Genomic DNA, 12764 nt, shown 5'->3' with positions numbered 1-12764 from the left:
AAAAGAAGATGTGGTATGATTGCCAATGAGACAACTGTCCACAAGAGACCAAAATGACACAGACATTAACAACTATAGGTCATCGTATGGCCTTCAACAATAACCAAAGCCCATACCGCATAGTCAGCAATAAAAGGCTCCGTTATGACAATGTAAAACAATTCAAACGAGAAAACTAACGGCCTTATTTATATAAAAAAATGAACGAAAAACAAAAGCTGTTTTTTATAGCTAGCTTAAGTTGTATGACAGTCGCAAAAAAAGTCCATTAAATTGACAACGATATGTGAACAAAACTAACAGACATAATAGGTAAAAATGTCAAAAATAGGCGTACAACAGTCAACATTGTGCTTTAATCTTCATCACTACAAAAACAAGCAAATATGGCGTTAAATATCAATTGATCAATTAAGCAATCAACTTCATGAATAAAAATACATTATGTTGAACGTACATACACATATATTGTAATAAGAGAATGTTCTAACTTAATGAGAGAGAAAAAAATCTTATTCATGAAAATATTGTCAAAAGTTTAGTTAAAAGTAAAATCACAAAAATACTGACAATGTCAAAAAAAGGGGTAATACCGCAGTCCCACTAGGCCACGATCGCACTACGATCTGTGAAAAAAATGCAAATTTTGATGATGGTAGTACGATCGTGTAGATCGCAGTAAGGTCGTATCACGGTCGTGGTGAGGTCTTCAAGATCGTGAAGAGCGTGGCCAACTTTGAACATGTTCAAAACAATCGTGGTGCGGCCGTGGCGACATAAGGTCGTAGTAGAAGCGTAGTGAGAGCGCACTAAGATTGTAGTAAGATCGCAAAGGTCGATGTACAATCGTAGTGAGAGCGTAGCGAAAGCGTGATTGATAAAGATAATCAATATTACTTAAATCAGGGTGTATACTTTGAAATGTGTTATTATTTATATGGCTTATTGTTTATTATAAGTATTATTTTTTCAGGAAACTAAGGATCTACATACATTCTGAGTGGGTCTTTTGTTTTCTTTTCAATATCATAAAATTGAGAAAGGAAATGGGGAATGTGTCAAAGCGACAACAACCCGACCATAGAGCAGACAACAGCCGAAGGCCACCAATGGGTCTTCAATGTAACGAGAATTCTCGCACCCGTAGGTTTCCTTCAGCTGGCCCCTAAAAATATGTATACTAGTACAGTGATAATGGACGTCATACTAAACTCCGAATTATACACAAGAAACTAAAATTCAAAATCATACAAGACGAACAAAGGCCAGAGGCTCCTGACTTCGGACAGGCGCAAAATTGCGGCGGGGTTAAACATGTTTATGAGATCTCAACCCTCCCCCTATACCTCTAGCCAATGTAGAAAAGTAAACGCATATCAATACGCACATTAAAATTCAGTTCAAGAAAAGTCCGAGTCCGATGTCAAAAGATGTAACAAAAGAAAATAAATAAAATGACAATAATACATAAATAACAACAGACTACTAGCAGTTAACTGACATGCCAGCTCCAGACCTCAATTAAACTGATTGAAAGACTATGTCTTCATCATATGAATATCAGGCACTATCCCCCCCCCCCCCCCCCCCCCCCCCGTTAGGGGTTTAGTATCATACTATCATAAGATATATGAGAAGAACATAACCCGTGTCATGCCAATAACTGTTTTTTTTTTTAAATAAATGTGTTTAGTTCCGATGCAAAGACCCTATAAGTGAATCAATATTAAAGCCAAAATATGCAATCTTTAATGACCTGACAACAGTATCGTAACTATATTCCTTCTTAATAAGTCTGTTTACAGGTTTTGTAAGCTTTCAGGTGAAAACTGACATTTTTGTGCTTTGTAAAGAATACCTGAACGTATAAGATGTCTACATGTTGAGTTATATTTACGAATTATTTCATTATAACGGTGATAAAATTTAGTAAATATTTTGACCAGTTTGTGATATCGAAAACCCTGGTGTAATAATTTTTCAGTAATACATAAATTTCTCTCGCTAAAATCTAAAACGTTGTTACATACACGAGCGAATCGTACAAGTTGAGATATATAAACATCATAAGATGGTGACAAGGGAACGTCACCATCTAAAAATGGATAATTAATGATAGGAAATGAAAAATCATCTCTTTTATCATAAATTTTTGTATTAAGCTTCCCGTTAATGATATAGATATCAAGATCGGGGAGGGCAGTGGTCATTGTTAGTATTAGCTCTATCTAAAGTAAGTTCAACAGGATAAATTTCTTTAGTATACATACCGAAGTCGTCATGATTGAGAGCCAATATATCATCCAAATATCTAAAAGTATTGTTAAATTTTTGTGTCAAATGTTGTTTCGATGGGCCTTTGTTAATTTTAGTCATCAATTGTAACTCATAACCATACAAAAACAGGTCCGCAATAAGTGGTGCACAGTTAGTCCCATTGGAATTCCAATAACTTGACGATATACAGAATCTCCAAAGCGAACAAAAATGTTATCAAGTAAAAATTCAAACGCATATATAGTATCAAAGCATGTACAATTGACATAGTTCTTTTGTTTCTTGCTACTAAAAAATGACCTAAAAGAGTTTGAACATATATACTCACATTCTGAATTTTTAAATGCCCAGTTAATAAGGGATGTGATTTTTTTCTTAATTAGAATATGAGGCAAAGTGGTATAAAGGGTAGAAAAATCAGTATATTTTTTAAAAAGGTCGAGCATATTTTGAAGAGAAAAACAGAAAGAGTTTTATTTTAGTCCATCAGCTGGTAAGGTAAAATTTCAGTTCTGTGTTACACCCCAGGGTACCGCAATTTTTTTGTATAAATCTAAAGAGTAATGTCTGAAGAATATTCTAAGAGGTGTTAGACTTTTGAAAAAGTGTCCAAAAGGGGTCTTATTTTAGAGTATATCAAAAATTTTGTTTAACACATATATACAGAAAAAAGAAAAAATAACCAAGTATTCGGTACTATTTCTCTTATTAAATTGAACAAATCATATCTTATTAATACGGAGGCTAATTTTTATTTAATTTTTAAATCGTATAGGACCAAGAAAAAAAAGGGGGAGGATAATATCCAAAATTCATGATTTTGAATGAAACAAAGCATACACACTAGTTTTCTTGATAAAAAAGGTATATTTTTTACATTGAAACATAGAGCATCAAGAAACTAAAAGCAGTTGAACAAAATTCAAAGGTAAGAAAGGGAAAAAACATGTAATCAATGACAAACACAAACATAAGCAATGTACATCACAGTCATTAAAAAACACACATAGTACTAAAAAATAAAAGAACTGTCAGAGTTTCATGATCTATATTTAAGTTCTTTTAACAACAGAATTGCCACATTTTAAGGTCATTATGAAAGTCAATCCATAGAATCATCTTCATTTTCGTCAACGCCATCTAGTCATCGTCAGCCATATCAACGATTTGATTATTCTTGTTGCTACAAGCATTCGTTCACTTGCAGCCATCTGTACAGGATAAACCTGGTCGAACACATGAGCATCTTTTGGTGGCACAACCAGCTTTACATGAACAGCTTAAAAGTATCAATAAAGCATCTAACGCTGGCAGTTGGTCTAGCCAATTGATGCTGATCAAATCGTTCTTAACAATCCAAACATGGTTGTTTGGCGATGGAACAGTGTTGTGTTGAAGAGCAGATTTCCAAATCGTTGCCTGAAAATTGGCTCGTTTGATGTGCTTTAACATTGCATCTTTTGTTGGGGGCAGTAGATGACAATGAATGTTTTTTGCATTGCAAAACATTCTGAATTTTAAATCTTTGATGTTATTATTCTCGTAGCCATATATAGCACACAGTAACCTCTCGAGTGTTTTTGACAGTTTCTCGCCTACCTCTTCAAAAGTTTCACCAAGACGGGATAGACCTTCTGAAAACTCCACAAAACGTGTCAAACGCCGAATGCTTTGCTTTTTTCCTTTACCAGACAAAGCACTAACTGAATCACAACCAGTAAAGGCGTGAAATCCTGGCAGTGCTCTACAAACATTCTCTCTCAATTTTGCGCACATTGATTGCACATTTAATAATCTGCATTTGAAAGACGTAACTTTCAGAATAATAATATTTGAACTGATGCAATTCTGAAAATAGCAGGCCAATACACTGTCAGGAGATTTTATTACAATGGAATCGTAACCTTTGCCTGCTGCGCGTTTTGCATGAAGCAACATTTTTGTGTCGGTTTCTTCCTATTTGCTTAGAAGGTCAGTGCATTTTACACTTGTCACTATTTTATTTTCAAAAGTAATTTTGTGGCACAAACTTCCATGAGATACAAATAAATCGATTCCTTCAAGCGTAAATCTATAGGATTGTTTACTCCATTTCGACACAAAGAGTTCAACAAGAGCAACTTTGTTTCTACCAACTGACAAAAATGTCTTCCTTTGCCGAGGACACGATTGTGATGGTCTCGAAATTAATGTAATGATTTGCCCTCCCAAGGACCTGCGATCCCGTTCTAATTATTTTATGGTATTTGTGGGATACTGATCAGCGACAAAATCAATGCGGGGAGCTCTTTTTGAAACTGGAAGGATGGTTTTAAAAACATTTGCCAAATCAGAAAAAATACTTGGTATCCTTGTGATGGATTGAATAACTGCCGTACCATCATGATTTCCTCAGTAATGGCTTGCATTTGTTCAAAGTCCTTTTCTTAAAGACCACCTAGGACAGATTTATTTGTCTTTACAGGTGTATCATGAACGTTTGTAAGAGACCAATGCAAACTGGAGTACCTCTTGCATATCCAACTGTCTTGTCTGGGCTATGACAAGCAGGCTACCAAAAATATCTTTATCTGTTTTCAATGTGATGTTGTTCTTATCAGCCATTAACTGTTAACCTTTTATTTCCTATGTTGAAAATGTAAGCAATGATTGTCTTTTGATTGGTTTGAAGAAATTGGTTAACTTTTGAATAAGCCGTTCAGTAATTAAATTTTCTAATGCCGACTTTCCCTTTCCATACGCGTTTGGAAGGCCGCACATTAATTCCGAAGAAGCAACAGTACCCGAGGAGAAGCCAGATAACTGCTCATCTGTTTCAAATGGATTTGTCCACCTTTGCAGTGTCTGGACCAAAACGTCAGTTTTATCTCGCTTCATTCGAGTTTTCCCAATTTCTTTTTGTGCGGATGCTTCAGGGTTAACAATTCCTGCCAAATCTCGACATTTTGGTGACATTGAAGCTCTTTCATGTGCATTTAACAACCAACATTTACAAAACTTTTATTTAATCTGAAACGAACAATGCCACCTCTTGTTTTTGTATCTCTGTTCAATGTTTGCTCGATTGTTTGGTCAACTGCAGATCTAGAAAATCAATGAGAGCTTCTATGAACACAAAAACAACCAGATGAAAGTTCATGCGCATTAGGATGGATGTTTGGCAGCTTTTTCATATGAAGCAAATAGACTGACATGTATCGGGAATAGTTTTGACGTTCATATGCAAAAAGCTGAATGCAAACAAAGTAACAAAATCATTTGACAATATGTACAAAATTTATAAAACAAGACTAAATTCATTGAATAGTGAAGCAATATATCAAAGTAAGAAGGAAAGAAAAATGATAAATCAAGGAGGGACGAAAGATACCAAAGGGACAGTCAAACTCATAAATCTAAAACAAACTGACAACGCCATGGCTAAAAATGAAAAAGACAAACAGAAAAACAATAGTACACATGACACAACATAGAAAACTAAAGAATAAACAACACGAACCCCACCAAAAACTAGGGGTTATCTCAGGTGCTCCGGAAGGGTAAGCAGATCCTGCTCCACATGTGGCACCCGTCGTGTTGCTTATGTGATTACAAATCCGGTAAATAGTCTAATTCGGTAGGTCACATTCATGAAAGGGAAGGGGATTGTAGTTACGACGTAAGGAACATATCCGATATCATTTGTGAAACGGTTATTCCATAACGGTCAACCAACTCGTGATGGCGTCCGTAAAATTTACGAAGGGATGATTTCAACTTCACCATTTGGAACTCTTGGTTTAATAGCTTCCTTGTGAGCAGTAACCCTCTATGAAGAAAATCATGATAGGAAATGAAAGCACGGGAATATCGTATCAATTGGGAGATATATACCCCGTATGCAGGTGCTGCTGGAATGTTGCTACTTAGAAATGGAAAGTTCACAATTGGAAAGCTGAAATCATCTCTTTTGTCGTAAAGTTTTGTTTTCAACCGACCCTCATTGTCAATTTCTAGATGTAAGTCAAGATATGATGCCGACTTAACTGTATCTGTAGTATCCTTTATCTCCAATTCGATGGGATCGATGCGTTGCACATAGTCACCAAATTTTGAATTGTTTAGTGAAAGAACGTCATCTATATAGCGGAAAGTAGAGTTAAAGGATATTGTTAACTTCATATCTTTCTTCCTAAGAAGTTCCCGCATGAAGTCAGCCTCATAATAATAAAGAAACAAGTCGGCAAGTAGAGGGGCACCGTTTGTTCCCATTGGGATGCCGACAGTCTGTTGGAAAACACGTCCTGAGGAACAATGTATACATTACGAAAAGCAAATAAATAGTAACAAGATGGTATGTCAAATCGACATAACTTTGTGCCAAAGAAAGTAAAAAGTCTGAACAAATTCCCCAACTGACTATTTGACATTCGTTCAAAGCAATGTTTGTCGATTGAATGATTTAACAATCTTAACTCAATCACCACAAAGCTAAAACACAAAATGTAAACTAGCACACCTTTATTGAGTTCGATAGAATGCACACTTTCAGAACGCAAAAAAAAAACCTTTAATTTGTCATTTTTTCATAAATATTTTGTTTTACATTTACTTTATAAAAAAAATTTGTCTTTCAAAAACAACATAATCGACTATTTAATGTTTGTTTTCAGTTGCAAATTGATCAGCTTAAAGTGCTTATGTGTGCACTTCGGTATGAATATACTTTCGACTGAATCGAAGACGGTAATGTGATGATTTCCTGTATTTTACGAGTATTTTCACGTACATACATGACATATGTATGTTTTGTTGAATAATTCGTATTTTAGACGATATATAAATACTGCAAATAGTTTAAACATTGCATACTGGTCAATTCTAAAGTTAAATTCACAAATACGGATAATTGTATTACGAATTTCTTTATGAAATGAGAAAATATGCCAAAAACAAAAAATCTTCAGTGTTACATTAAATATCACTGGGGTAAAGCTGATGATCGTAACTACATTCACGGTCATCCCAAGATGTTGGATGAAAAATTAGGTCAGTATCTGTATTGTCTGTTACAGTGTTTCTATACCATTTTCTTTACAAAGTATACATTGATACGATGTAAATTTATAAAAGATTCACACAGAAATCACAAATTACTACCGAAAAATGTTCAGGAAACGCGAAATTCAATTTGAAAAAATCGCTAAGATGTCCGTAAATCATTATCAAAATTTTTTCAAGATGACCGTAACATAAAACAAGGATGACAGTGATTAGTAAACAGATGACCGTAACTTGTAAAAGATGACCGTAATTTGTAAAGAATGACTGTAATGTATAAAGGATAATGGTCCGACACCCCAATTCTCGTCCTTTTTGTTTTTCGTTGTTCACAAATATAGTCCCTAGTGTTGACAGTGGGTTTCTTGCCATTAATTTTTATACCCCTTCCAAATTTATTTCTCCAAGTTTAATGCCTAAAACTGCAAGTAGGGGGTGCACTGTAAAGAAATTTGGGTCCAGAATTTTAAAGGAAAGTAGTGATTTGGTCCAGCTGAAAAAGGTTTGAAATTAGCACTTCGGAAGCTGTCAAAAGATTTCAAGACGGCCTAAACATTATTATTGTCCATATTTTGAGTAAGAGCCGATGAAATTTTCTATAATTTTGATATAACTTGTCCCAAAATTAGTACAACACACTGTAAAAGTATCTTTGAGAAAGTGCAAGTGGGATTTTTTTTTTTTTTCATTTATGTTCTAAAAGAAATGCACTACGAAATAATTGGGGTCTCGGACCTGATCGTAACTATTAAATGATGAGCCTCAATTCTAAGAATATCCGTATTTGTATTCATAGCTTTTTGTTGTGTTTGCCGTCTCAATATATATAGGGGCTTAGTTAGCGGATATAAACATGTTTCATCAATTCATTTTAACTATTTGCCGTATTTTGAGTTCATGACAATGATAGAAAATTGCAAATTTCTCGTAAGCAATGATATATTTATTGATAACGACTTTAAAATTTTAATACTAATTGACAGAGATACGACGAAAAGTTGAAGAAACAAGAATGTGTCCCTATGAGGTGTTTCTAGTACATGCCTCATCTACACTATAATTTGCTATGTTCAGTGGACCGTTAAGATAAGAAAAAAACTGTAATTTGGCATTATGATTAGAAAGATCATATCATAGAAAACATGTGTACTAAGTTTCAAGTTGATTGACTTCAACGTCATCAAAAACCTCATCGACCAAAAACTTAAATCTGAGGTGGGACAGACGGATGAACGAGCAGACGAACGGACGAACAAACGCACGGACGCACAGACCATAAAACATAATGCCCATGAATGGAGCATAAAAAACACTAATCAAACATATGAATATCCGGTAATCGAGCCTGTGTGTATGGTTCAAGAAGAAGCAGATTAAAATCCTAGTTTGTCTTTATATATGAATAACATTGCTGTATATACAAATTGACAAGGTTCCCCTCAGTGGTGGATCCGAAGGGGGGTCCGGGGGTTGGAACCCCCTTTTTATTTACCGATCAGTGCATTTGAATGGGGACACATAGTTTGAACCCCCTTTACCCTGGGTTGGGACCCCCCTTTTTGAAAATGGCTTAATCCGCCCCTGCCCCTTGTGATACGCTATACGCACAGGACTATTTTAAGGATCTTTTTTGCTGGAGCTCGCCTTCATTAGCTTGGTCGTAGTATTTAAAAACAGGTTCTGTTATTTCACTTGCAAGACAAAATAGAAGACAAACCAAAGACGATATAATATCAATGGGTGTACATCCATTGGCATTTTAAAAAAAGTGCATTTATTATATGTCATTACAAGGAATTCCAGAGATAAAAAAAAATCTTTTGGCTTTTAGTTGGAGGCTGTGCAGGACACTTTTTTTTTATAATACTTGTAAGGTGTCATTTAATCGCGCTTTTGTTGCATGTTTTCCCCACTTTTTCTTGTGCATGTCTTGTTTAATGTTCATTTTAAAAATTATACCCTCTACCGTAAAAAAAGATATATATGTTGAACTTTGTATTTAAAGCACGTCAAATTTTCTACCTATAGGATAATACTCTCATATAAATAATCATTTGATACAAAAAAAAGTAGTTATACAAATACGGATATTTCGTAGAATTGACAATCATCCTTTAAAAGTTAAGGTCATCATTTGGAAATTACGTAGCATAAAAATTCATAATATCTAATTAATTTGGAGATTTTGCTAACAATGTCCTTATATTTGTATAAAGTAACATTTGTTTATAGTGGAAAGTTGTTTAAACGTTAATTAAGCTACAATTAAAACTTGCTTCCTAGTCCCTCTCTGTGATTACCTTTAGATAATTCTGGTTCATTTCCCAATATGAAGGGGAGATTAATAATACGACTTTCAATCATAGTCTTTTTCAAAAATGATGAACGGTTTTTTATATTGGTATGTAATCATTTTAAACGTTTAAAATTTATGAAATTATATTCGTACATCAATGTTTTTGATACACCAATAACAAAAACTGAAATATATTGAATTGATACATTTTGTAACTATTCAAATTTATATCAAAAACCTAAACTGAATTATAAAGTAATGAACCTGTTAAAGGGAGACAATACTCGCATAACTTATTCGAATTGGCACATAATACAACGGAATGGCACTCTTGCATACAAATGACACATCAATATAATTAATTAACTGTGCAATCGCGCTCCACCTTCAATGATGATTCTAAATTATAAATATAACCAAAAGTTGTTAATCTATAGATAGTATACATAAAGACTAATGAAATCTAACACAATATTTCTTTGCATTTTTAAAAAACTTCCTCAGTAAAATGCTTGAGCCACTTGACTTTCATAGCTCATAATTAACGTTTTTACACACTATTTAAATAAAGTTAGTAGCTAAAGATTATTCGCTTCTCAGAGTGTAAGACGCAATAAAAATCGTATGCTTGCACCATCTTACCCAAAAACAGATTTAATTAAGTTCTGAACATTTCGACATTTCTTCGTTAAAACCGGTTTTAAACGAATCACAAGTACGTGTTAAAAGGGAAACTTCGCAACAACAAAAAAAATGATAGTATGTCCATTCTGTATAAAAATTCTCAAATTTATAGATATTAAAGTTTTTTCCGCTAGATAACAGATCTATAACTAGTCCAAATAATTATGACGTCTGGCAAGGCTATTTTATTTTTTTTCTGGGACGCCTTCCTACGAAGGAATAATTTGGACTAATCTATAACTTGCTTTGGTTCATCGAAGTTATAAACATAGTAAAATTACAGATTTTATATATCAATTAGATTGTTCTCGAATATAGGAAGAAATTCGTCATCATCACAATTGTTCCGACATATATGCAACGGGACGTACACTAATAATCCCCAAGGGATGTGAATATTTTCTAGGAAAACTATTGAGTATTAAAGTTTCAAATCAATTTTGGGATTTATTTTCGTTCTTGATATTCAATGACAGCAATTTAAAGAATAAACTGCTTGTCCACTTTTGGGGTATTCTTGCCAGCTGAACAGACTTATCATTACATTCAAAAATAGGGAAAGATGACATTAAATTCGTTGTCTTTTGTGTTTAAATTATATAATTGCACCGTACGACCATCCAATACAAAGAAAGCCCCTACCGCAAAGTCAGCTAATTGACAATGTAAAACAATTTAAACGAAAAATTTAAAAAAAAAAGCCTAATTTATTTAAGAGAAAATGAACGAAAAACAACAAGGTAACACATCAATAAACGACAACCACTGAATTACAGACCACTGACTTGGAACAGGCACATACATAGATAATGTGGCGTGTTAAACATGTTAGTGGGATCCCAACCCGCCCATAACCTTGGACAGTGGTGTCACAGTACAACATATGAACGAACTATACAAATCAGTTGAAAAAACCTCAACTCATTAGATGGATCAAAATACAAATACTATAAATACAAGTGGAAGTTTTCATTTTTGCAATTTGAGAGTAAATGATGTATCAAACGTTCAAGAATACGCATGTAATATGTGTCACTGGATATAAAAAAAATCATCCTCAACACCTACTTCCTTATGGGACTTCCCCTTTCAGTTACCTGCAAATTTAACAGATGATACACTTTATAAGATTTATATGTTCAACACTGCTCGACATGTGTTACTAACAGCCTCAGTTAGCAATGTTTTATTTAGATCAATTCTCTTTCGTACAATACCAGAAAACATGGAAAATAAGTTCTTTAAATTTTGACTCTGGAATTAATACCATTTTTTCGTGCGAGATACTTTATTTCTGGCGATGAGCAGACATGGGCGGAAAACAATAAAAAGATAGGTTTAATATTTGTTCATTCATTTAACATGTATAATATGAATATCATTTAGTACACTTCGGTCTATACAAATGCAGAATATACCATGATGGTTTGATTTCGTCAAAAGTTATAAGAGATCTGACAAATAGATTATCACTTCGATACTGCAAGACACCCATTTATAACTTTGTACTTTTGCATACCAAACTTTCGCAAAAAGATAAGTCATTTGATTAAATAAGAAGTTGTGGTTTGTTTTCTTGGGAGACACGTACCGAAATAAAGTGGACTTAAGCAGCTATATAAGTCACGGTATGGCCTTCAACAGTGAACAATAGTAAAAGTATATTGTATAATTCAACTAAATGTGAACATGAAAGAATTAAAGCAGACATATATATTTTATCTATACATATACAAAAGAATACTTTGAGCCTCAAATCAAACATATGTCTATTTTACAACTATTCCGAGTCTGACGTGTCACTTTCACATTCTTTGAAGCCTTCATAAACACCATCTTGTGACGAAAATGCTTTCCTAATAATGTTAACAACACAAGCTCTGTTTCTCTTGCCAAGTGGTTGCCCTTTTCTGACCCAACAAACAAACTGGCGATAAGCCATTAGTCGGCTTTGACTGTGAGTTAGTACGTCTGGAGCTCTCCCTCTGTGGCGCTTGTACCTAAAAAAACTTATATAGCTGCCTTTTGTCCAATCCCTTTGTTTAAATGTACATTTGATACTTGAACAATAAAATATTTTGAATTGAATATAGCTGGTTTGAAGAACAACCGGGTTCAGACAAACTGTTCTGAAATCCATATTGTCACTAATGCATTCACCTAATTCAATGTTACCATTAAAGAGAGTAAATTCGTGGCAACAAAGATATTCCGTCAATAACGGCATAACTATGCATTTAATACACGAACACCAATCTGTGTTAAACTGGCGAGGGTTGCTAAGGATATCTTGATTTCGGGAACTTTCTGCAGCTTCCATTTCATGGAGCTCTTCTTCGGTATACTCTGGCTCTAGTGCGTACCCTTATTGACCATACTCGTCAAAATCTGCCTCTCTTGACAGACTGGAACCACTGTTAGTACTATCATTCTCCGAACAAGACATTTTTAATTTTTGGACCATACA

Source organism: Mytilus edulis, chromosome 5 (assembly GCF_963676685.1).
Source record: "Mytilus edulis chromosome 5, xbMytEdul2.2, whole genome shotgun sequence".
Taxonomy (NCBI): domain Eukaryota; kingdom Metazoa; phylum Mollusca; class Bivalvia; order Mytilida; family Mytilidae; genus Mytilus; species Mytilus edulis.
The sequence above is the reverse complement of the archived record's forward strand: the minus strand, read 5'-3'. Positions refer to the sequence as shown.